The sequence below is a fragment of the Pogona vitticeps genome, chromosome 5 (assembly GCF_051106095.1).
Source record: "Pogona vitticeps strain Pit_001003342236 chromosome 5, PviZW2.1, whole genome shotgun sequence".
NCBI classification, from domain to species: domain Eukaryota; kingdom Metazoa; phylum Chordata; class Lepidosauria; order Squamata; family Agamidae; genus Pogona; species Pogona vitticeps.
Genome location: NC_135787.1, coordinates 138,439,387 through 138,466,932, shown reverse-complemented (window position 1 = coordinate 138,466,932; position 27,546 = coordinate 138,439,387). Strand labels below are relative to the sequence as shown.

Genomic DNA, 27,546 nt, shown 5'->3' with positions numbered 1-27,546 from the left:
CATTGAAGGATTCATTGTTTATTTAAATTATAGGTGCTCTCAGCAACATCCAGAACTCTAACTTTACACATGGATTATATTAAATTAAATACTCAAACACAGATTGATATTTTACATATTTTGCTTTATAACATGCCCCATCCTGAAAGTGAATAAATTAAAAACAAGCACGACAAAACAAAATAACATTTACTGATATCAAAAATTGTTGGGGCTAAACCAATTTTTCACCAGAGTCGCTGGAATTATTAGCTTCTTTTGAGGTATAGCCTCCAGTAAAACCTTGATTATAACTTTGCCAATGATATCTTTGAAGAAAGCTGTTTTAAATCTCTTAAAGTTCCTTAAATATTGTTGCAGGCTCTGAAACTAGCCCAACTAAAGGAAGGGGGAAAGAATATTATGCCTCTGATTAACCAAGTATATATAAACTCTCGATGTTCTTGGTTACAAGTTTGCTGTAAATGGTTGCCAACATTTGACTGAAGAGAAAATGTGTGACAATGAAGGAGATAAACGTGCCAATGTGAAACGTGCGGCTGTTATTTTTTTTAAAAAAAAATGTTATAAAAGACATACCCGCCAGAAACCAACAAGCCAAATTCTATGTTGTTAAAGCTGTTTGGAAAGGGGAAACATAGAAAATGGGTAGTGAGGAGTAAAAACGTATTGGGCCCATTCCGTTAGCTAAAAAGTAAACAGCTGTTAATAGGAGATTAGATCAGATGAAGGCCGGGGATTGTTATTGTTCTTCTTCTTGTTGTTAAATGCTATCAAGTTATCTCCAATTTATGTCAATCCCATGAATGAATAATCTCCAAAATGTCCCATGCTCAACAGCTCTGCAGAACAGTAGTAAACTCAAGGCTGTTACTTCCTTAAAGAGTACAGGTTCCCAACCTGTGGGTCACAACCCCCAAGGGGGTGGTCACAAACTTTCTTCTGGGGGAGTTCATCATGGTTAGTTTTAATTGTGGTGAAATTTTATAGAAAATTTCACCACAAAGGTTTTCAGCACTTATTTATTACCCAGATGCAAGTACAACCACTGCATTAAATATTAAGTTAAAATTATATTTTTTAAAAAAATCCTTTTATTGTGTTTTCTTTGCATTAAAATGCCTTTCGATTTATTTTATTTTATTTTTATCCCACCCATCTAGTGGTCAGGCCACTACCCTATGTGGCTTACAATAACAGTATCAACAACATAAAGTAAAATTCAGTAATAATCAAGAATTAAAACATTAAACAAAAGAGCAAATAAAACCCAACTTAAATTAAATCCATTATAAGATAAACAGAACAGCAACAGACCAAACAATCAACCATAAAAACATAGGTCACCAAAAATTACAGACAATAAATAAAATATTTGATTAAATTAAACAGGGCAATGTTTATGCAAATATGACAGGGAAGTCAATCCATCTTGTATTTGGTCTTCCTCTTTTCCTGCTGCCTTTGACTGTTCCCAACATTATTGTCTTTTCCAGAAAATCTCACCTTCTCATGATGTATCCAAAGTATGACAGCTTTAGCTTGTGGGTTGGGAGGACTTTATTTCACTGTGAAGACAGGTGAACATAGCTACATAACTTTCCTAACAGCAAGATTAAGCCAACAAGCCAGTGGGAGATCTTATGGACCTCCAGGGATTTTTGGACTACAGCTCCCATAATCCCTCACTCTTCGTTATACTGCCTAGGCCTGATGGAGGTCACAGTGCAGGAACAAGTTGTCCCTGCTTCAGGTGCATTTTGTGTGATCACTTTGGTATCGCTAGCCAAACAAATGTCAAATGAGCAAAAGCATTCAGGATAACAGTGTTTATTAGGTATGTGTGGAACATCTAATTCAGTTTCTGGATAATTGTAGGAAAGCAATGCCCCAGTAATGTGGAAAAGGTCTAGCATGGAAAAAACGTGTTTGAATACTGTGTGTCTGCGATAACATTTGAACCTTGGTTATTATTACAAGACAGAGATTATCACCAGTTGGTCACCTCTGTTCATCCTCAGTGGTTATGAATATTTAAAAAAAAGACTTAGAAGGAATAAACATCTTAATTCATTTACCTCGATGCTTCTGGAATGCAGGCACTCCCCAAAATTCACTTCAAAAAATTAAAAATGGAAAATGAATGGAAAGAACATGTGTGTCTGCGTGTGTGTATCTGTCTCTCTCTCTCTCTCTCTCTCTCTCTCTCTGTGTGTGTGTGTGTGTGTGTGTGTGTGTTTGTGTGTGTGTGTGTGTGTGTGTGTGTGTGTGTGTGTGAGAGAGAGAGAGAGAGAGAGAGAGAGAGAGAGAGAGAGATCATTACAACATCCAAATGGCAATAATATTCTAATTTGTTACTTCAGTTATTTTAGTATTTATTACTATTGCTATTATAATCATCATCGCCATTACCATCATCAGTGTCATCAACATTTCTGCCTGAGCTCCTGGTAATGAATGTTATTGTTCTTTGGATAAATCATATGTTGCTTGAACCAGGTTTAATAAGCACATCAGTCAGTAACATATGTTTAATACTCATTCATGGTTTTTATCTATTACATACTTAGAATGAAAATGTGTGTTTAAGAAATTGTTGTGGCTAAACCAAATTATCAGTTGTCCCAACCAGTAAAATGTCCTGGCTGTTTTCCTAAGCGATGACAGGACTATGTTTAGTGAAAGAGAAGTGCCAGCTGTCTTGCTAACAGAACTCTGACATTCTCTTTAACTGAACGATGCAGGGCAAGTGAAATGATACTACCTCGATACATCCAACCTAACGTTTTTGTGATCCATTTATTAGTGGACAGAGTTTTGGTGTATTTGTCTCTTGCTAAATTTTGGACTATTAAATTTCCAGTGATTAGTCTCCACAAGAATGGTTCCTGTGAATTAATGGGAGGTGTTAAGCCAACAGTTATGAAAGTTCTATTGGTCCAGTTATTTTTCTTTACTTGGGACAAACAGTTGAATTTAGTCTGGTGTGTATTTGTATGAGAGGGAGAAAGTTGAGAGGCAACTTTATCTCTTTTTTTAAAGCAACAAAATACAGTGACTTATTTCATGATGTTAACATTTCATTTTTCTAAAAAAGCCTGGTTATAAAGGCTTTTAATTAGCTCAGTTGACTGTTTGTGGGTTGGGCTGCTGTTTTGCTTCTTAGCTTGTAACCCCTTTTTTCTCTTAACGATGGTCTTGTCCATATTTAAGAGACCTTCTGTATCATCTATTATGTGCTGTCGTTCTATTTCTTTTCTGCTATGGGTTTTACCCCCAACCCCAGCTGCTTTTCTTTTCTTCTGAAATGAGGAGGGCGTAGAAGTTTGGCTTTTTTTCCCATTATAAAAATAAATAAAAGGCTCCTTAAGATTCTGAGCAAGTTGGTTTTAAATTCAATTGCACTAATGTCCTAAAAGGCAGTTTGTTACAAAGTATATGTAACTCCATATGTTTCTATGCCTGCTGTAACATTAGAGCTAAATATTGTTGTGTTGCTAAGGTAAAATCCCATGTAGCCGTCTGTCCCAGAAGTACAGTGATATCCAGACGTCCAAATAAAAAGAAGTAGGACTTGATGCTGTGATACTCCAGGAATGGAAATAACAGGTGTCATACTTTTTGCCTTAAAGAAAATTGCAAGTTGCCCTTCACTGCCCTTTGGAACAAGAGCCATCACTAGTGGAAGAAAATATTTGAGTTGAAAGCAGTGAGAATGGGTAAGCATTATATAAATTTGTGTTTTTACCTATAAAAGAACAGAAGGTAATATTCCCAACCTCCCTACTTTGATAGATGGCTTCACCTAGCCCACTGCAAACTAATTGAAGCCCTTCATTCATTCATTCATTCATTCATTCATTCATTCATTCATTCATTCATTCATTCATTCATTCATTCATTCATTCATTCATTTTCTTTTGGCTTGAGAAACTGAAGAATGGGTTATATTTTTTATTCAGTTATGGAATTTATCTACAGTCCACATAAAAGTTTTATAATGGTGTGCGATAAATTAAAATGATCAATGCAAAAACAAATTACAATAAAAACAAATAGATTTATAAAAGAGGGATGGAGTATATCAATTAGGAACATCTTATCTAAAAAAGGAAACCCATTAACAAAGAACAAAAACGACATATGTACATTCTCAACTTGAAGGGCATTCCATAGGATGGAAGTTGATACACTGAACACCTAACCCCTGGTGTTCTCCCAATGGATTTGATACCAATCAGAACCTCTTTGGGCAACGTCTGTAATCAGGCATGACACTAGTATGAGAACCATGAATCTGCACCAGTAGTAAAAAGAAAGAAAGAAAGAAAGAAAGAAAGAAAGAAAGAAAGAAAGAAAGAAAGAAAGAAAGAAAGAAAGAAAGAAAGAAAGAAAGAAAGAAAGAAAGAAAGAAAGAAAGAAAGAAAGAAAGAAAGAAAGAAAGAAAGAAAGAAAGAAAGAAAGAAAGAAAGAAGACCCAGTACAGGGTTTTCAAATGTAACGTGCTGAAATGTAGTGACATCTCATGTCAGGGCAGCGATGTTGTCTACTAGGTGCAACTTCAAGATCAGGTTCAATGGTAGTGCCACAGAGTACATTGCAAATCTTGAAATTATCAATGTCAGTAGTGCCGAGGAGGAATGATAGTGGCCAAGATGACAGCCATGACTGGTGCACCAGGCAAAGTTGATGAAAAGTCACTGAAAGTTGTGGAGGTCATTTAGAGATTTCAGCAATAGATTATGAACCTGTACTTTGGGGGGGGGGTGCAAATCTCCCTAGAACATCCAACAAACCTATCTTCTCCCTTAAAGAAAGATTATTTCCCTGTAATGTTTGTAGGCACCGGATACTGAACCTTGGCACAAGATCATAGCCACTGCCACTAAATAAAATGTTGCATTATCTAAAAAAGACTCTTGGTACAGTTGTCACAGAAAAAAATAGGGCTACCTTATTCTTTGAAGTTCTTCAATCACATCTGAACATGGATGAAAACATTACTGTGAGCAATGTAAGAGAAAGAGTTTCTGGTGATCCGCTGTCTATTACATATTCATAGCACAATACATGTATATTTTCCACCTCACAAAGTCATGAGGTAGATATGGAACTTTTGATTAACTCAGACATGGCATGGGCAATTATGATTCTACTAGAATACATATTTGTTAGAAAGAAGCAATTTGGTGTATGTTGTATATTTCTGGTAATGTGGATTCCTTCAATACATTTTGCTTCCTAACATCCTCCCTTTCAAGGCAGATTTTACTAAAATGGCCAGCTGCCCAGAATCCTGTGAAAGAAAACTGAGATCCACATAGTCAACAGTTCTTAGAAGGTTTGTATAAGGATGTCTTGGGGAAGACTTCAAAGTGTTGTTGAAGCCAGCCTCACTGAGGCTGTTCTGCAGAGCAGTCTAGATTTTATATGCCAGAATTTAGGAGAGTCACCAAAATGTTTAAACCATACAGTATAGCAGATTTTAACTCAATGGAATTGCTGAGTGACAACCTAGCAGGAATCATGACATGGTTTGGAGTCCAAAGTGGTATATTTTCATGAAGAATGGAGATCTGCCTGTGGAGAGGGAATGTGAAGCACAATCTGGGTCAATAACATCTTTCAGAAGAAGTGCAAAGATAAGGAACAAGGATTAGTTAGCTGCCATTGGCCTGTCTAACTAATTAGTCTGTACACAGACTAGCAGCAACTGTCTGGAATTTTCGACGTGGTATTTTCTGGTCCGCCATGCCAAGGCATTCCTTGGAAGTGCCAAGGATGAAAACAACTGAGGGCCAGTCTTATTACAAGAGTAGCATCTGCAACTTGCAGTGACCTTTAGCTGACTATGGCAAGCATGGAGTGGGAAGGCCCATAGCAGAAATGGCCCCTTACTCACTTATAAGCCACATCCTGCTCCTGGAACCTTTCTGTCTGGCTGCTGCTGCTCCAAAATGCTATTCAGGGGGTTATTCCAGTGCTGACTCCTGCTACTGTCCAAAACACAGCTATCCCTTACTTTCCTCAACTTTTTTTAAATAAAAAAAAAACCCAGAAGGAGTCACAGGAAAACACTAGAGGGTTACAAGAAGGCAACATCTTGTGATTGCTGCATAAAATTATGCAAATAAGGCAATGCTGTTGCATGACAGAAGCCTCACCTGGAATGACTAAACAGCAACAGTCACCATTTCACTCACCTCGAAAAGTGGCAATGAGATTTGAAGTACATTTCATATAAATATTGTTTTTTAAAAATAAAAACCAAAGTATTGTGGAACCTCAAAGAATCAACAGATTTCTTTCAATGTGATCTTTTATGGATTTCAGTCCACCTCTCTGACACACACCGGTACTTTTTGTTTTTACATTATGCTTTTGTTCTCTTTTTGTCATACTCATTGAAAGAGATTGAAAGAGTTACCGCTTGGAAAACTATTTTTGTTCTCTTATCTCATCTACATTCTGAAAGGCAAAGAGCCACAGCTCATCTCCTTCTTGTGAGAATGGTCTATGACGCACATTCCTTTCTCAGACCTATCCTGTCAATGATGTCATACCAGAGGTGGAAAGTACTGAGTTACCAATAACTTGATCTTTGCAAGCTGTTCCTTTTTCTAATAACTATCGTCCCGACCACCACCACTATTTTAAAATGCAAATAGATCCTCTGTAAAGTGGGTTGGGTTTCTTGGAGTTAATTTGGTTCAGCCAGCCATGGAGGAGTCACCAGAGATGGGGAGGAAATCAGATTGTTAACCATTTTAACCCATTTGCCTAGGTCTGCTAGTTTCCCTCTTCCCTTCCCATTCTGTGTCTTTCTTTGTTTTGTTTTTCTTGTAAAGGCATGATATCCTAGTGCTAGGGTAGCTAGGTGACCAAAGAGGTGGGGAAAGTGATTAGAGGTTTTCAGTCAAGCCTGTTTCCAGCTCGTTAAAATTGGCAGGAGGCATAGTTAGACCAGAGCTATCTTAAAACTTCCTCCTCTCTTTCTCTACCAATTCTTTGCTCTGTATCTGCCACTAAACTTAGAAAATAAATTCCACACCTCAGAGTCTTTGAAACTGCCCTCCCTCCCTCCTTTTGTCAGCAATCTTTCCTCTCTTCTTCATTTTTTGCTGTCTTTGTGGAGTTAATCTTTATAATCAGAGTATTTTAAAAAAACCCATGAACTGTAAGTAGGGGTATGTGTTTTTGCTTCCAAGAAGCATCCAGATTGATCATTTTTCCATCTCCAAGAGAGGGCATGAGATCTGGGAGATATCTCCACACTCTTCTCTGCACCAAATGAGGAAAAAACAAATTTCATATCACATCAACAAAACTGCAATTTTCTTATTTCTTTTATAGCTATGAGTGTGTGGCCTCACTAAATTGTAGAGGATAAATACCTTGTGGATAAAAAGGTGGTTCATGTTGCTTGAACTATACAGTAGTTACTTTTGTAAAGGAAGTTTGTGAGCTCTGCCTCTAGAAACCATTTCTAGAACCTTATTGAACTTATTGAATCTTTGTTACCTGTAGACTTTGTCGTACTAACCATGAAGTGGTTGGATTGTTCAAGCCTCTACACAGGGCAACCTGAACCCTAAGAAAGTTGGTGCAGCTATTTCTGATGACAGATACCAGGGAGAGTGAAGTCAGCCCCTCTTACTGTTGTTTTTGAACTATTCGCCATCATCACTCATTCTTGGGAGGCAGACCTGTGTGTACTACAAGTTATTCTTACACCTCTTAAACTAGTTCACTGATCTCAGCTGTGGTAGAGAATGCTTTCTCATGATCCACGTTGAAGAACAAATGACAGTGATTCTCACTAGTACTTCTTGTTCGCTGTCTTAGGCATGAAAATACCTCGGACCACCTCTGCTGCACATAACAGAACTGTTCCCAGAAATATACCTAAACAGCAGGTGGTAGGTGTGGCTCTCTGTATGCTATTGTCTTTCAATGCAGCACTAGGAATTTTGAAGTGGTCACCTCCCACAATGATATATAGAGTTGCACACAACCTTTGTTGTGGATTTCATTGAAGCAGCAGTGATAAATCAAGAAGGGCAATAACTACAATACAAGAGGCAGTAGTAAACAAGTTCAAGGTCCTACTGAATTTTAGTTTTAAGAAAAATAAGGGAACAATTTGTGTATATTTCCTACAGGAGTGTGGTCTGTGAGAGCCTTATATACCAACCAAAGTATTTGACCATCCTTGTTGAGTTCTATGAAAACATTTCATATAATTTATAATTCCTCTTTTCCTGGTTATATTTAGACAATCTGACTGATTGGATTGCTAATTAACCGTTTCTGTTTTGAAACAGATTGTCTCTGCAATCATTTGGTATATATGGTCACACAATCAACACATTCTGGAAAGAAACTGGTTTTTGCAACTGGTAAATTCTGTTTTATAAACCTCTCTTCTTCTCCCCCCTGAAAGTCCTATCTATATTATTGGACTGGAAAAGAGGGTATTTAAAAGCCACAGAGTGAGGAGCATATCGAGATCATGGCCTTTCTCCTGTCCTTCACAAATACAAACTAAATTATGTGAACTGCATTACACTGTTGGTTTGGTTACTCAGAAATGAAATTTTCCTGTACAAAATATCTTACTCAGAATTTCCATGTATAAAATAACTTTGTTTAGGACCAGAAATCCCCGTGTATTATGTATAGCTTACACATTTGATTTAAATGAGCCAATTGAATCTTTCAGGGGGAAAAGAAAAGGAATAAGGAAGACTTTGCTTTACTACATTACAGTTGATGCCCTGGGCAGATAAGGGCAACAAAACAAACATAGTAAAATAGAACAAAATACAGCACAATAGCAATAGTATATAAAAGCTTTTTTAAAACCCCACACCAAATAAATAACACAGGTGAAACATCAGTTTAAGCAGCCAGTTAGAACTAATTACTACACATTTACCACCAGCGTTATACTAGTGTCCAAACAGCAGATTTCCAGAGCTTGAAAGGGTTATTTTGGGGTTATAAGTCCCCAAATCCCCTGGACAATGATCATATCCCCCCTTCAAAATAACTCCCCCAAAAACCTCAAATGTTGGCAGAGCATACTTGGCTTCTGAGCAGAAGAATTAGCCAGGAGACACAGGAAGTACAGCTGAAGGACATCGGTAATGGTCCCAAGCAGCTGCTACCCAATGCCATTACTTTGCTCTGCCTCACAGTTTGGGCATCCCTGCTCTGGGGTCACATTCCTTTCCCATTTCTGTCTCCCCTTTGTGATACATCAGGGTATACTTGGTCTTGACAGGAATGTTGGCATAGACACTTTGATGGGTTCCCCTGTGGCACCATTGAGTCCTGTGCTGCAGCCCAGTTGAAAGAGATGGCTTGTCCCTTTGTATCAATGTATAAACCCACTGTATCCCCTCCCAATCCTGTGTGCTGCTGTGTCAGAGGAATGGCTAACAAAATCATCCCGAATTATACATTAGAGTGAATACAAGCAATCGTTTACCAAATGGTAACTTCCAATGCATTGCAATATAACTATTTGGCAAGGCAGGAAGTCCTGCCAGCACAGGAGAATTTAATATGCAGCTGCTCCTGATTAGAACACTAAAAATGGAAGGGAGTGGTAAGATTCTGCTCATCACTTCAAAAAACAGTACAAATGAACAGATTACTGATTGGTTTGATGCACCCAATAGTATGTTCTAGCTTCCTAAAGTGTTCGTTGGGACTTCCTCCCTAGCATATGGGACTGAAACCTAAATGAATAAATTGTATAAGAATTACAAATGATCCTTCCTTTCTTCCTTCTTTCCTTCTTTCCTTCCACTATCTTCCTGGGTGACTAAGCTCTGTACATGCCTTATTTGTTCTTTCACAGTAGCACCAGCTGCCACTGACAAATCACCGCTTCTCATTTCTTGTGCTATAACACCCTGAGAGTTAGTTATTGCCCTGAGGAAAGTGGGGTCTTTAGGCTAAGCACAAATACAGAGACTGTCTGAGGGGGGGGTAGTCTTAGTCTGAGGGGGGACAGCAAAGGGGAAGCACTTTGGTTTTTCTTACATTAGGAAATCAAGGTCAATCTTCATCAGGGTGATGTAGGTTTGACTTAAGCTTGCTATCCTGAGGGAAAATATGTCTTTGCTACATTTCATCTATTTGTCCTCTGCAAAAAGACAAGTTGAAACAGAATCAAGGAGAAAGGGTTAAGTGAATAAGGAAATGAAAGGTAGGTATGCAGTTTGACTGAGTGAACAATTTGCATGTCTGAAGGTTTACTTTTCATCTATCTTATCTGTTGCTGTTTTTTTTAAGTACATATATGTTTGGTCTTTACTGGGCAGCAATTTACTGTTGACCTCACCACTGTAAGTGGGTCTTAAGGGAGAAAAATCTGGAACAACAAGCCGCAACACCAGGCACAAAGCACCTGTGAATACTTTCATACTCAACTTGAAAAGAGCTGTGAATTGCGGCTTCCGAGTGCCCCAAATTGCTATATGTAGAAACATCAGAGGCAGCTGGCTTGATAAATTTAACTGCTGGGTTCCTGACATAATTACAACTCCGTTTTTAGTGTGAGGCTATCTTTTCCACATTGTCATTCATGGGGCTTTAAAACTGCCTTGGAGGCTACCATTCCCTGCATGCCTTGTTGAGATTCTTATTGAACTAGAGAGAGACCAATTCATTTTCCCTTCTTTTTTTCCCTCCTTTTTTCACAGACAGTTATTGATGCCAGTTTGAAGACCACTTCCCACCTTGATCATGCAAAGATAGCGTTGGCAAAATGTAGCCCATCAGATCTAGTTGAACCGCATCATTCATTGTGTATTATAATAGGCGTAGTCTTCTGAGAAGGTCTCTCATTGTTCCCACAAAAAGACATGGGAGGTGTGAAAAAAATGTCAGTCATTTGTTAAGTTTGCCTTAGTAGAGTGCCTACAGAAATCTGTGTCTGTCCTCTTTCATTTTCTTTTATGGATTTCAGCAAGAACTGTGTGCCAGATATGTCTCATGAGCTTAACCTAGGCAGTAATTGGACCACTTTTCAGTTTCTCAAATACCTTTTATACATCTTATAGGTGAAATCATACAACTGTAAAATAATCTTTAACTCCCTTCTCTGTACACCATTTGACAAAATAAGGTTGCTTTGACCTGTTACTCTCTGTGTCTATGAACCAACCATTCAGAAACTTAATAAGACTGCTTTTGGGAGAAAAATCATTTTCCCACTTGCTTAGTTACGCAAGCAGGAAGACCATCTCCCTCTGCACACCCATTCCTGGGCTTAATTATGCATACTTATGTGGATTCATTGTGCATACATATCTCATTGAAATGTAGGTCTTCAGTCCACATAGGTCTGTATAAGAATTCAGCCCCAGACTTGGGGCATTTCAGTGACAAGGTCCTACAACAAGGGAGGTTTCTAGTGAATTCTTCAAAGATTCTGGTTTCTTGGGGGACAATCTGGCATGTTGATGCATGTTAACCATTTGTTCCTGCTTCCAGCTGGAAAGAGTTAAACAAACCAGAGACTTTCTGCTTAGGGTTTGTTTGCCCATCTAAATCCAGCAGAAACTGTCAATTTGGATTTTTTTTTGTCCCCCCCACAGCAACCTGGAGAAATAACCCCAGAAAAAACAATGATGAGAAAAACCGTTATGCCAACCCTTGCTGAGTTCATATGTCATGCTAGGAAACCATACTTGGAAGATCCATGATTTGTTTAGCTGCTCTGCAAGCTAGCCCATCAGGCAGTCTGGTCCAAAATGCTGTTACACCTGATTATGATGTCTGATCCCAGTCACTGTTTTCTAGATCCAAAAGCACTAACTTTGACTTGAGGTGCTAAAGTATAACCACTCCCTGTGCAACTGGGGGAATTAAAACAAGCTTCTCACGAAGTGATTTCAGTGCATTATTTCCCCCACATCCTTATGTCCTTTTAAGTAAGGCAAGTAGTGACCAGTTGTGGTGTCCCATTTCTGAATTCCCCCCCCCCCGGAGATGTCCACTTGGCACTCACCTTGATATATTATCAGCACAAGATAGCTACTTTTAAAAAAACTGTTTCCAGCTTTCTAATATCTTCATGATTTTTAGATATGCTGTTTATCTTGTTTTTGTAAACCATCCTAGAAGCTGGAGTGGAATGTTTTAAATGAGGCAAGTAAGTAAATGTAAGTGACCCTTGATGTCTGCTGAAAGCTATAATAGACAAGCAGAAAGTCAGAATCAAAGGTAAAAATGGTGGACAGGGCCCAAAACAACAAGGCAGGGCTGAAGCACACACTAGGGCCTTGGTGGTCTGTCACTGGTGTAGTGACATGCACTGCAGTTCATTGCTCCCCGTGGCAGTCTTCATAGCCACTGCTGCCAAAGATAGTCCAAAACTGCAGCTTGCTGTCTTGATCCATATCAATGAACTAGTTCTAGCACTCTTCAACTCCACCAGGAGAAGGTCTTCCAATTTGTTCCTGGTGACTAAATCACTGCCTGTGAATAAGCACACCACATTTCTATGGTAGGCAAGTCCTGTTCAACACCATGGATAGGTTTTCCAAGTCAGCAGCATCCTATGTGCTGAGATTTCAAAGCAGATACCTGAGACTGGGGTGCACTTTTGTGATACCTGTGACCTTGTGATGTCACAAGATTCTGAGCCACTTGATTATGGATGCATGCATAAGAAGAATCTGGGCACATGGATCCATAACCTCAATAAACCCAGGTTAGCCATGTAATGTAGCATCCAAGAGCCAGAGGGGACTATTTTGATTATTAGGCAGGCTCTAAAATGCCTCCATTCCACACTGACATACCTATGGCAGACATGCCACATTTGTCGTGCTGCTTCTGGGTCTTAAGAAGGGCTCACTGATAGTCCATGGCTAGTTTTCTTCTGTCTCTGTGCTGCTCCTGCTAAGGTTTGTGAACCATGGAGGCTTGTGAATGACAACACTCGCAGTTCACTCCCAACCTTTCTCCATATGGCACAATAGGACCAAATACAGTGGTGCCTCGCATAACGAGCACACCGTTTAACGCCGAATTTGCATAGCGATCCATTTTTTGGGATCGCTAATGCAATCGCATACCGATGTTCTCTATGGCCAAAAATCGCTTTGCGACAATCGGTAAGCGTTTCGCTTACCGATCTTCGCATAGCGATTTTTAAAAATCAGCTGTTCAGCGGTTCCAAAATGGCCACCGGACGTCCAAAATGGCCACGCGCAGCGTTTTCGCGCCCTGCCCTCGCTTACCGAGGGTGCGAAAATGGCGGCCGGATGGGGAAACATCGCTTAATGGTGAGTTTAGAAGCCATTGGAACGCATTAAACGAAGTTTAATGCGTTCCGATGGCATTTTCCATTCCATATAGCGATGTTTCCCCATAGCGATGGTTAATCCGGAACAGATTAACCTCGCTATGCGGGGCACCACTGTACTTGCACTCATCAGCTGTCTCTCCTTCCTACACACATACTCAGGTTTTTTTAATGCCATAAGCACAACATAAACACAAACATATTGATGCTAAGCCACTGACCTCTGATGCAAGTCTGAAATAAGATGGAGATGGGCTCTTAGGCTTTCAGTCTCCTCACAAACACACGAATCAAACTTTTGTCAATACAGTTTACCCCAAGATTTGTCTCTCTGCCAGAGAAGCATAGCATATGCCAAAACTTCAGCCAGCACTCTGAGACCTTGCAAACCCAATAGCAGAATGTTCTTCAGAACTTATACACATAGAATTCCACAGAAGGAGAGAAGAAAAATACTGCCCTGCAGGAATATTGACTTAACAAAGAAGGTCAACCCAAATTTGTGCCGCCACCCCCCTCAGCTGTAAGTCAGTCATGACATTGCATAGTCTTCATAAGCAGAAATTTTTAGGTTAAGTGTCCATTAGCAAGAATCATGTAATACTGTGAAGGCCTGTTGCAGGCATCCTCAAGATCCTTAGATAAGATCACCCAGTTAGACTAATTGGTAGAAATACACTATCTATATATATGCTTTTTATAGGAAGTAACATTCTTTAAATTGAAATAAGACACTAAATGGGGAATTTGAGTCCACACAAATAATTACAGTAGATTTCACTTTCATCTGACATTATCTCAGCTGCAGGACTTATTTTATCCGTAGGCAAAATAATACCCTATATTGCAAAAAATAAGACTCGGGAACTTTACCATGAAATGGCGATGTGGTCCAAATGAGCTAGCACTCTATCAACTCACACATTATTCAGCCCTTAGAGCCTTCAGTCTGTTCTAAGGTGACCATTTATGCACTGCAAACAAAGAAAGAAAAGCAGCACCAAATTTATATATGCTAATTGCATATCTGCAGAAAATTTGCAAATGCTAATTAATAGATATAGCAGAATTTTGAAATAATGACTATAGATTCAATATAAAAACGTCACACCATGAAAAGAAAAGACTGACCAGATGATCTGTGTACCAGCTGAACTTATTCATATGCCATGTGGATGGGCAATTTCAAGGACCATGTTCTCCCTTCTCGTGCTTCTTTGTCTTTTAAAAGATTTGAAGTGATGCCAGCATTTACAAGTCTATTTTTTTAAGAAAGACATCTGTTTTTGTTTAGTGAAGGAGACAACATTTAGGCAGATATATATTTCAGTAGGCATCCAGTGTGGATAGAGTGATGGAGACCTGGGTTTGAATCACCTCTTGGGTATGGAAACTTACTGGGGGGGGGGGTGCAACTGGTAAAACCACTCCTTAAATATTTCAAATTACCTTGAAAGCTCAGTTAAGGCCACTGTAAGTAAGCTCTAACTTGACAGCACATAACACACGCATTATCAGCAGTTCCAATATACCATTAGAGGATTTTGGACAATGAGCTGACAGTTATTCTGAAAGTATTGCCGGATTCAGATTCTAAACAGACTGTTCTAAACAAACCCAACAGGCAGGTCTAAATCAATCCCACTGAATGAGGATTAAGATTGAAATGAAATGCCTACTTGGCTGACACTGGTTAGCCATTGACTTCCACCGGATAAGTCATGTGTATTCAAGTACTGCAGCTAATTGGCTTAAAAGTCATACAAACTATTTTTGTGGTAAATGCTGCCTGGATTTCAATAGGATGTGGATTCTATTCTGTATGACATTCTCCTTCTCCTCCTCCTTCTTTTAAATGTTACAGGCAATGGACCACATGGAATGTTGCTGCCAACAGAGCACATTTAAAAGAACAGTAATTGTCTTCTTCCCCCCCCCCCCCAAGGTCTACACTGTTCTTCTTTCCAACCAGTTGCTTCCAATTAAACCTCATCATAAATACAGGAAGAGTGAGCCATTTAAATTGACCCCAGGATGTTCCAAAAGAGAGATACAATGCAGGTGGCATCTGTTGGGGGGTCTTTTTCTGACCCAAATGGTCGGTCAGGCCCTCTGTGGATTGGCTATTGTATCAAAGGCCTTGTAAAAAGGGGGGGGGGAGTCAGTTCCAACCTTGTTAATACTTCTGGTCACCCAAATAAATCCTTTGTTACCTTTCCCAGTTGGGGGTGGGTGGGTGGGTGAGAGAGCCTGGCTTTATGATTTTATAGCCCTGCCATTAGAAATCTTTGGGCATAGGGGGTGGAGTGGAAAGCTTGACACCCAAAGTCCTAACATTCCACCCCCCACCCCCACCCCCGTTGCATTCTGTGGTTATGAACTTCCATTTGATCACTGCCCTGTCAATTTGACATTAACTTCTACAATTTACAACTGCTTGGGCTTTCCACCTATTATTGCCATACCTCTGTAAATGGGGGGGGGGGGAGGGTGTGTGTGGAAACCCTGCTGCCCAGGGGAAGTTTAAAAGAATGCAATGTCTTGTTAAAACCTGAAAGAGCAATGAAAGAGCAAGTGGGGAGGAGGGGTGGGGGAGAGAAAGAACCTTTAAGAAAGAAAACCAAACATCTGATAATGAATAATGCTTTGCTCCCTGCTGTGAACACCAAGTAACCTGGCATGCAGACCACAGCAAAGTAGTGAATAATTCACTGAGTAAGTCATAGACCTCCTGGTCAGCCCACAGCATTGCTTTGTCTGGCAAGTCTGCACTCCGGCAGCATCAGGCTTGTCAGGATGTTTCAGGCCAGCAACTGCTGCAACAACAACAACAAAAAAAGTGTGTGTGTGGAAGGCTCAGCAAGTGTACCTTGTACTAAAGGAATCAGATTTGTACTGTTTTTTTTTCAGTCCATGAAAAAGTTGATTAATAAACCAACCCATATGTTTTTGGGGATGGGCCACATGCAACCGAGAAGAGAGGCTGGCTTTGATGAAGCTGAGGCCTCTAGAATTACAGATTCCATCCAAGAATCTCATCCCACTCTTCAAAATGGCATTTCAATGACTTTTCATTGTCTTCAGCAAAACCACAAAGAGTCTGAGTCTTCTGAGCTGGAAACAAGTTAGGAAGGAAGGAAGGAAAATTCTGGTTTGCTTGTTTGTTTGTTTGTTTGCTTGCTTGCTTGTTTAATTTATACCCCACCCATCTAGACTGAAGTCTACTCTGGCCTGCTAACAGCAATTCAAATAATAACAGTATAAAATAAAATAATAGCATTAATACAATTCAAAATGGTAAGAAATAAATTAGGTAATGACAGGAGAGAAGGTCTGCCTAAAGAGCCAGGTCTTGAGTTGGCTCTTAAAAACACCCAGCAAGGGAGCCAGACAAATTTATGAGGGTAGACTGTTCCAGAGAGGAGGGGCCACTGCCGAGAAGGCCCGATTTCTTGTTCTTTATCTCTGGGCCTCCCTCGGCATTAGGCCCCTCAGCCACCCATCCTGGCTAAAGTGGTGATTCAGGTAGATCTAGGTGGGAGAAGGCATTCCACTAGATATTGAGGTCCTAAACTGTTTAGGACTTTATATGCCATCATTAATACTTTGAAATCAATGTGGAAACGAATGGGCAACCAATGCAAGGCAGCCAGAGTGGAGGAGATATGTTGATGCTTTCTCACCCCAGTGCTAAGTCTGGCCTCCACGTTCTCCACCATTTGAAGCTTCTGCATGAATCTCAAAGGTAGCCCCACACAGATTGCATTACAATCTCGAGACTACAAGCTCATGGACCAGAGTGGTGAGTGCCCCAACATAAAGATAGGAACGTTGCTGGGCAATCTGCCAAAGATGGAAGTAGGTGGTGCAGACCACTGACACAACCTGGGTTTGTATGGTGAGTGCCAGATCCAGATGGACCCCCAAGCTGTGAACCTCACTCTTTGTGGTGAGAGTCCCCCCCCCCAAAAAAAGAGAGGGAGAGGCAGGGCCACCCACCCTCAGAACCTCTGTTTTGTCCGGGTTCAGCCTCATTCCATTCACCTGCATCCATTGCAATATGGCCTCCATACAGCGCTGAAGGCATGAAACAGCTTCCACTGTTGTTGGGGGAAAGGAGATGTAGAGCTGGGTATCATCAGTGCACTGATGACATGAAGCCCCACACCCCTTGATGACCTGACCCAGCGGCCTCATGTAGATATTAAACAGCATTGGGGAGATAATCGAGCCTTGTAGAACCCCACAATTGAGACTCTACGGAGCCGATACATTCTCCCCAAGCTGTACTCTCTGAGGACGGTCCTCCAAGAAAGATCAGAGTCAGGCAAGTGCCAGACCACCAATTCCCAGCTCAGAGAGCCTCCCCAGGAGGATACCATGGTTGATAGTATTGAAGGTGGCTGAGATATCGAGAAGGACCAACAGAGACGTTTTGCCCCTGTCGGCCTCCCTCAGCAGGTCATCAAACACGGTGACCAATGCTGTTTCCATACTGTGGCGTGGCCTGAAACCCAACTGAAATGGATCCAGGACATTGGTTTCACTTTTAGGATATAATGCTGTGGTTCAAGGGATCATGTTCCAGTAACCATGTTATGTATGTATGTATGTATGTATGTATGTATGTATGTATGTATGTATGTATGTATGTATGTATGTATGTATGTATGTATGTATGTATGTATGTATGTATTCATGCATTGTAGGAGCAGACATAACACTCTTTGACAATAACACTTCTCTGTCTCTCTCTCTCTCTCTCTCTCTCTCACACACACACACACACACACACACACACACACACACACACACACACACACACACACACACACCTTTCACTACTGCTTTCTCCACTTACACTTCTCACACTACAGAATTCAAGTCTCCCATGTTACTGAAAACAGAAAGGGGGAGGGGAATAATATGACTAAGATATAAGAAGCAAACTTGTCCACAATCTTTTTCATCTCTGGTTCTCTTGAGGAAACAGCAACATTCATCTTGTTGAGCATCTGGCAATAATATTTTCTAGGGAGAAATAAACTGCTGTTTTACATTCATAGTTTAAAAAATGCCTGAAGGAAACACATATTTGCAATGGCATGCAGCCATTCTTTAGTAGTGCATGTTTTAAGAAGATTCTTCCCAACTCCATGGTTTTCTGATGCAGGGTGGAAGCAAATGGAGGAGATCCTTGAGAGGAAGTGTTCCAAACATTTGCTTTAGAGGAAAGATATGGGCCTACTGTGATGTAAAGGTGAGATGGTATTGGTATAGAAAAAGGCCATTATATATGACTTTGGGCCAGTCATATTCTCTCTCTCTCTCTCTCTCTCTCTCTCTCTCTCTGTGTGTGTGTCTAACATGAGACAGGTCTTGGGATGTTATTTCGCAAAAAACAACAATTGTTCTGTTACTCATTTCTGTGTGGCAGCCAGATATGCATGATTGCTAGCTCTCCTACACCCAGAAAGAGTTTGTTGTGTCATGCATTAATAATGCATTGTATTGTCAATACCAGCAGATCAGGAAATTTCAGGAACCTACTCTCTAGTTGTCTCAAACAGTCAATTCTGATATTGGACCTTGAAAATACCTGCAAAAATACAGACAGAACAAAATAGTACTTTCCTGACTATTTAACATTGAAGAGAGTGGCATTAAACTTGAAAAAAAAATCCTGTCAGAATACCATTTAAAAGTGTTTCCAAAAGATTTTGCAAAGTTTTGCAAGCAAGTAGCAATGTTAATAACCAAAAGAAAATGTGTAACTATTTGTTATATTACTTTTGAAATACTGTATGACTTAGGATACAATTACCCAGGGATTTGTTCCACTGTTTGGTCTGCTCTGGGGATGAGGTAGTTCACTCCTTTTACTGGTAACAACATAGTGTAAGTGCCAGCATGAACCAACTCCTCCCCAGAGCATTCTTACCCACACCTTGCCGGCTCCCTGTCAGGGGCTACTCTTTTTTTCAGATGTGGGTAGGATTGTTCCATTTTGATTTAGTTCCAACACATTTGATTATTGGGATTGAATGGATAGCTTGCTGCTTTCGCTTTCCTAATATCATTAAGACAGCTTAGCCACTTAAGAGCTTTGGGAAATTAAAAAACTACCTCTGCTTCTCCATGGAAGGGGGAAAAGAGGAAGCAATTTTAAAAAAAATAAATAAAAGCCTAGTTAGGGAAGTGCTTATGTGCTGTACCTTTTTTGGGGGGGGTGAATCAAAGAACTTGCTTTTGGCCCACAATTCCCATCAGCCCTGGGCAGCACAGTCAGTGGTGAGGAATTATGGGGATGGCAGTCTAGCAACATCTGACTGGAAGGACTCAAAATGGCTACTCCTGATCCAACATTTTTCACAAAATTAAGAACAGCGGGTAAAGCACAGGCGTTCTGTACAGTCACTTGAAGAAGGAGATTCTAAGCACAAATTTGAGTCTGCTCTGTGCTCACATATTTTTCACAAGTTGAATTTATGTAATTTCTTAAGCAAGTTGAAAATAATGCATATTTATTTATTTATTTATTTATTTATTTATTTATTTATTTATTTATTTATTTATTTATTTATTTATTTATTTTTAGTATGTAATTAATTTATATGCCACCCAACTACCCAAAGGTCTCTAGGTGGCTTACAGCAATTTAACTATAGTAAAAAAGATAAACAATTGAAATACAATTAAAATATATACTCTAAAAGTTGCCATCAGGACCCACAGTTGATATTATTTCAATTAAAAGCCTTCTGGAACAGGAATGTTTTGACCTGGCGCCAAAATGTCATCAGCGTCAGCACCAGATGATTCTCAATTGGGAGGGCCTTCCATAGTCTGGGGGCAGCTGCCAAAAAGGCCCTTTATCTACAAGCCAAACCTCTTACCTCCTTGAGGGATGACTCTTTTAAAAGGGCCCCCAGGCTAGCCAGGCCCCAAGCCGTTTAGGGCTTTATATGTCAAAACCAGCACTTTGAATTGGGCCCGAGCAGCAACTGGTAGCCAATGTAATTTGAACAGAATTGGCCTGATGTGTAACCTAGCGGCCCCGCCACTCATCAGCTGTGCAGCTCGATTCTGGACCAGTTGCAGTCACCGGACCATCTTCAAAGGCAGCCCCATGTAGAGCGCATTGCAGTAATCTATATGAGATGTTACCAGTGCATGTGTAACCGTCATGAGACTCTGCTCATTCAGGTAGGGCTGTAGCTGATATAATTTCTGCAGCTAAAAGAAGGCACCCCTGGCCACCAAGTCCACCTGGGCTTCCAGAGTTAGACTGGGGTCCAGGAGCACCCCCAGGCTGTGGACCCTGTCCCTTAGGGGGAGTGCAACCCCATTCAGGGAAGGGAAATGGCCCCCCAGCCTATCCGGCGAAGCACTCACTAACAGCACTTCCATCTTGTCTGGATTGAGTTCCAGTTTATTAACCCTCATCCAGTCCATTATCAGGTCCAGACACGAGTTCAGCACAGAAACCGCCTCACCTGGATTGGTGGAAAATGAGAGGTAGAGCTGAGTGTCGTCAGCATATTGCTGACTTCTCAGCCCAAACCTCCTGATGATCTCTTCCAGCGGTTCCACGTAGATGTTAAACAGCAGGGGGGAACAGTATGGAGCCCTGAGGAACTCTATGACATAAATACCATGGGAAAGAGCAACTGTCCCCCAGCACCACCCTCTGGATGTGGTCAGCCAGGAAGGAGCGGAACCACTGTAAAGTGGTGCCCCCAACTCCCAACCCAGCCCAGCCTATCCAGCAGGAGACCACGGTCAATGGTGTCAAAAGCCGCTGAGAGGTCCAGGAGTATCAACAGGGTCACACTCCCCCGTCTCTCTCCTAGCAAAGGTCATCATACAGGGTGACCAAAGCAGTCTCTGTACCAAAACCCAGCCTGAAACCCGATTGAAATGGATCAAGAAAATCCATTTCATCCAGCAGCGCCTGGAGTTGCCCAGCCACAACCTGCTCCCACACCTTGCCCAAATAAGAAAGGTTTGCCACTGGTTGGTAGTTAACCACCAGCCTCGTGTCCAGGTTAGGCTTTTTAGGAGTGTCTGAATTACTGCCTCTTTCAAGGTGGTAGGGACCACTCCCTCTCTCAAAGAGGCATTCACGATCTCCTTGACCCAAGTGCTATTTTGTTTCACTGCTGTGGCATATATTGTAGGAGGAAATGAGATTCATAGTGACTTTGAAATTTAACTTTTTTGATAAAGCCACTCAGATTTCTTCACCCAGTATAGTTACTGACCATGCTGCTGGTGGATTCTGGGAGGTATAGTCCAAAAAAGCAAATTTGCCAATCTCTTGCCTAGTATGCAGATATATTGATTTCCTATGCATACTTGCTGAGCTATAAGCCCTATTTAGTTTAATCGGACATATATCTCTATTAATACATTGCTCAAACAGCCTTACTGAAACATGTAGAATCACTTCTTTGAAAAGGACACTGTAATTTCCTTATCGTTATTTAAAACCTCTTTCCAGAAATTCAACATTCACAGCAACCATAAGTTTGGTTTCAGCAAGAAGCAGAAGCTTCTAATCATCGATACTTCTCCTCCTCCTTTTATTTTTTTGCCAACTCTTCCCTTCCTCAGTTAAACTCATGGCTAAGTTCTAAGAAGTCTGCAGATAATAAAATGGAGTCTTATGGAAATCTATAGAGTCACAAATCAAACCAGGCTGGCATTCACAACTAGATTCATTGAATCAACAGAAGTTCCATAGGTGTTTATTCTGCAAATCACCACTGATTCAATGGGCCTACTCTAGTTGTGATTTCAGCTATAGAACTGTAGACCTGGACAGAACCCCAAGATTCATGAAGTCCAATCCCTGTATAAACAGGAAATATGATAAGATGCATGGTATCAGAACTTGGAACAGTTCCTTTTGGGGGGGCATACAGCTTGTAAAGGCCCTGAGCCAGCATGCATTGCTATGGGTGAACTGCCATAGCAATCCTATAATTGTAACACTTACTCTTGAGTCTTCGGTTTATGCAACTGCAAGTTCCTGTCAACTTATGCCTGGCTACACTCCTTGTTAATTACACAGAAAGTCTCATTTCCTGCCAAACAATTGGCAAAAACAGTGACTCCATGTTTTGTCTCACACTTTTCTGTTTCTTATGCTTCTTATATTTCTTTAAGGGCTATGCAGTGTTTTAAAGAAAAGAAAAGCTAAGAATCTGGACAAGCTGAAGGGCTAAACAGCTGCTAGGTGGCATGTCCAAAATGGTGGTAAAACCAGGGTAAAAGAGTAGCATGGAAACTGAATCACACACTTGTGAATAAGGTATCCTTTCAGCAACTGCTCATTAAAGCTCTCAGCTGGTGGTTATAAAGGTGATGATCTGTAGATAGGTCATCTTTAAGCAGAATGAATAAACTTGCCCTTTTCCCATTTTCCATTTCTGCCTGATTTGAGAGACAGAGTGCCAAACAAAGCAAAGCAGAGCTGTATATTGAACTTCCTTTCTGATGTGCCGTTTATGTAAATTACAGTGTGTACCTTTAGATAATTATGTCACATTATCTAATATTGATTGCCAGTAGTTGAAAGACATTTCATAAAAATTACACAGTAGATTTGTAATGCTATTAACATGGACAACATTTTAGTTATATTTAAATATGTAAAACATTTTAGTGTTAGCATTTCATTAAGACAGAGTTATTATTTTTGATGATGGAAGCACTGATATCATCTAGTGATTTTATACAAGTTTCTCAGTTCTCATTCTATCATTATTTGACTAAGGCTCACCATAAGGTAAAGGTAAAGGTTCCCCTTGACAATTTTTGTCCAGTTGTGTCCGACTCTAGGGGGCGGCACTCATCCCGCTCTTCAAGCCATAGAGCCAGCGTTTGTCCGAAGACAATCTTTCCGTGGTCACATGGCCAGTGTGATTTAGACACGGAACGCTGTTTACCTTCCCACTGAGGTGGTCCCTATTTATCTACTCGCATTTGCATGCTTTCGAACTGCTAGCTTGGCGGGAGCTGGGACAAGCAACGGGTGCTCATTCCGTTGCATGGATTCGATCTTACGACTGCCGGATCTTCTGACCCTGTTTCAATCAATGGTGCTTACAGTGGAGTAGACTCACTAGATTCCCACTGATTCAATGGACCTGCTCTACTTGCTAAGCAACAGGATTTTGGCCAAATATTTGTGTAGCATCAGAAGGACTAAAAATTGATCACAGCTGAATCCTTCAGAGAATAAAGAGTCCCTTTCATCATATTTGTAAAACTGTGTGGTTCAGAGGAGCAGGGCTTGAAGAATAGAGGCCTAGAGATATTGTGACCAGCAAGGGCTTGGCTATCGTTCACGGCCCCTCTGAGGCTTCTCTAGTGTCTCTGAGCTTAGCTGCAACCCTCACATTAACTGGGCCAGAAATGCATTTACTCATGAACATCATACTATTCAAAGCTTTCCTTGTTATAATGCAAATATTTGAGGACAGTTTGATCTTGAATGGGTGATTAAGATGCATTAGCTTTACAAAATATTTCATTTGTTGATATGGATTGATTCAGGTCTCTGCATTTTTGGTGGGGGCTTTGCTATGGGGGGCAGTAATAATGAGCTCTCACTTCCAAAGTTGCCACTACACTGCTGGTGTGAAATCTTACCCTAATCTATCAGTCAGGCATATGCACAGGTGTTGAGAGTTACAAAACTACTAGTACTGAGTTCAGAAGGAACAAATGCAAGAATGCTGGCTGCAGGATCCCTGGAGCTGTAATCCATGGATCTATTTCATTTTAATCCTAGCCTTGTCCTAATTCAAGGTGACTTACTAAACATTTAAAAGACAAATACAGCTAAAATACAATAAATGATGCTATTAAAAATCAATTAAGCCTATCATCATATTAAAAGAAATGAACAAAACCTCATTTAAAACCATTTGAAAACATGTTTTGAAAAGATACAGCATCTCCACTAATTCTCCATCTAGCTAGTCAGTTGGTGAAGGCCTCTCATTTTGTACCTGCTGGTGATTGGGAACATTTTTTTCCTAAAGCAACCATTGAGTGCATTGCCATAATCCAAATAGGACATAACTAAGGCATGAATTCACAGGATCTGAGGAAACTTCTCTATGAATGAGGACAACTGGGGTGTTCACTGTATCCGTATCTATACTGAAACCTGGGTGTCCAGACTGCGGGCTGAACCCACAGCCTGCCCAAGATGCAAACCTGAATTTTCAAGGGGGACTGTAACCTCATGGCCCCCCCTCAACTGAATCCCTGTTCCCCAATTTCGGCTTTTGTCTTGTCTGGATTAATCTTCAAATTGTTTATTCTCCACCTATGCATTACTGGCATTAGACATCATTTTAGAAGCTCATTGGATCTGGATGTAGAGGAGAAATGAAAGTTGTGTCATGGGCATGCTGATAGCACTGAAACCCCAAAACTCAAAAGAGAAGGAAGGAAGGAAGGAAGGAAGGAAGGAAGGAAGGAAGGAAGGAAGGAAGGAAGGAAGGAAGGAAGGAAGGAAGGAAGGACATCTCAAAAAAAAGTAACTTTTCCAAGCTCTGATTTTGTTAACTTATATACTTCAAAGACATTCTATGTGCTCATTTTCCAGCTGTGGTATATACATCCCACCTGATTTTTGCAACAGAATGACAGATTGAAGTACAAACTCTCATCCAACCAATTTTTCCAGAGGCCTCTTTCAGCCAAAATATAACACTACTGTGTCTGGATCAAGATTTGGAAGGATGTCCTGCAAAGGAATGCATGAGGCTGGGACATGTTTTGTTCACTTTTGCAAAAAACAAAACAAAACACTAGCATGATGATTTTAAACAGATGCTGGTTTTCAAGAATGAATTGGTATCCTCACTGATAGATGCCCATACAGTTCTCTCTCGTCATAGTAAGATACATATTTTGTTATGATGAGCACTGAAAACACCTTCTGTCACCCAACCCCCCTTTTAAAGAATGATAATAACAAGGCAGGATTATAGCGGAAGTACAGGAAAATATATTACAGGGTACAAAAACTGTAACTAACAGTGTTTTGATCTATCCAAGTAGAATTTAATAATATATACAAAAGGAAAGACATTGCAGAGGTAAGGATCTGTAGGTTGTGTTATAAAATGTATAATTAGAATATAACTGGATGTAAGTCTTGTTTTCTGAAAAGCCAGAAATAATTTTTTAAAAGTTAAAATCAAATAAAGCAAATAATAGCAACATAGTCCTGCCCAAGCCATTCTGCTTCGCTCTGATTTATTTGGACTGTGGCGTCCATCCATTCAGATTTCCATGGATGTGACATTGAGGCCCTGTTGCAGTCCTCTGCAAGGTCCAATGGTATGCGGGACTCTGGTGAGCAAGTTGAACAAGCAGAGGCAGCTGATCACACAAGATGAGGCAAGTGAGCTATTGCTGGGGAGGACAGGCCAAATTGTTCAGATTACCCTTAGCCTGGCCAGCCCAGCATCCAAAATATGTCTCTGTGTTCAACCACCAGTTTTGCTACAAAACTATCCACAGTTTGAGAGGGATTGCAATCCATAGCAACAGTTTCGCCAGCACATCTCTGTGCCAAACAGGGTACGATTCACAAAAAAGGCAATTGTTTGACCATCACAAAGATGCTGCCACTTTTTGAAAATAAGACTCAGACTGCCTCATTCTGACTGGCTAAAACAAGTTATAACCTTCTGATTAGAATATTAGGGAAAGCCCTCTAGGAAACTGTTTTCCAGAGCCTTGGTCAAGCAGTGATATGCTCTTGGCCCCATGAAAGGCAGATTAAGGAACAGGGATTCAACCTCTGTTGGAGGAAGCAACGCTGCCCTTGAAAACATCAGTTTGCAGTTGGGGTATGGCCATCCCTGAACATGGATGGTCAAACTTTGATAGTTCTGGAGATAGTTCACATAAGTACGACTGACATGGCAGCTGAGCCCATTCCTAAATATGTTAGATCTGGCCATCATGATTCATGCTTTAATTACATCCTTGCATTACATGCCCAGATGGCTCTGATGTGCTGGATGTCAAGCTCCCTTTGTGAAAGGTACAGTGTGATTAATTTAAGTTAATTTCAGAATTGTCATTAAAAGGAGACTCTCCCACTTTCAATCAATTCCAGTCATTTTGGATTCCCCCCACATCTGGACAGATGTTAGACCAAACTCTTTGGCTACTTCAAAATTTCTGGTCCACTAGACAGGTTTGCAGTTGGCACTGAAACCTAAAGCAGTTGTACCATCAGGTATTACCCTATTGCCATACTTTTATGTCCTGGAATTGCCCAGGTCTGCTCCAGGATACAGTCCTCCTAGCCAGCTAACATAAAAATGAAACTTGATAGCATCTATTTTTCCAGTAAATAATCCATTAAATGAACTTTTGATAGGTCAGAGTTATAGACTATAGCTATATGCCTGTACATAGCTACAACCAGTTATCTATAGAGTATCTGTACCCTATAGTGAATTTGTCAATAGCTTACAACTTTTATCCTTATCCTGTATCTTTCTCTACATCCCAAGCCTAACTTTATCAAAAGCCTATGACCTACCTCCTGGGCTTGCTGCTTATAGGTACCTCTAAGGACCTATGCTTCTGTTCTCCAAAGCACCCTCCGATTGATCCATTACATGAAAGTTATTGTGCTGTAATGTTGGACTAGGATTCAGGAGACCTGTGTTCAAATCTCACTCAACCACCAAAACTGTCTTAGGGGAGGCAATGGCAAACACTCTTGGAACATTTCATATACCTCAAAAATAGTATTAGGGTCACCATAAGTCAGAAATGACTTGATGGCACATAAGGTAAAGGTAAAGGTTCTCTTTGACAATTTTTGTCCAGTCGTGTTTGACTCTAGGGGGCGGTGCTCATCCCCGTTTCCAAGCCATAGAGCCAGCATTTGTCCGAAGACAATCTTCCATGGTCATATGACCAGTGGGACTTAGACATGGAACACTGTTACCTTCCCACTGAGGTGGTACCTATTTATCTACTTGCATTTGCATGCTTTCGAACTGCTAGGTTGGCGGGAGCTGGGACAAGCAATGGGCGTTTACTCCGTCACATGGATTCGATCTTACAGCTGAAGATCTACAGACCTTTCAGCACAGAGGCTTCTGAAGTCTAACCTGCACCCACCACATCCCGCATGATGGCACATATCACACTCAAATAAGTCATTA

General features: G+C 40.6%; 1 long non-coding RNA gene across 1 annotated transcript; it reads left to right on the top strand.

Moving 5' to 3' along the window:
• The first annotated feature begins 3,594 nt into the window (after positions 1–3,594).
• Positions 3,595–11,903, top strand: LOC140707718 (uncharacterized). Its single transcript, XR_012087900.2, has 3 exons — positions 3,595–3,719; positions 7,846–7,919; positions 10,716–11,903. It is a non-coding gene; the product is annotated as an uncharacterized LOC140707718 (long non-coding RNA).
• The last annotated feature ends 15,643 nt before the right edge of the window (positions 11,904–27,546 follow it).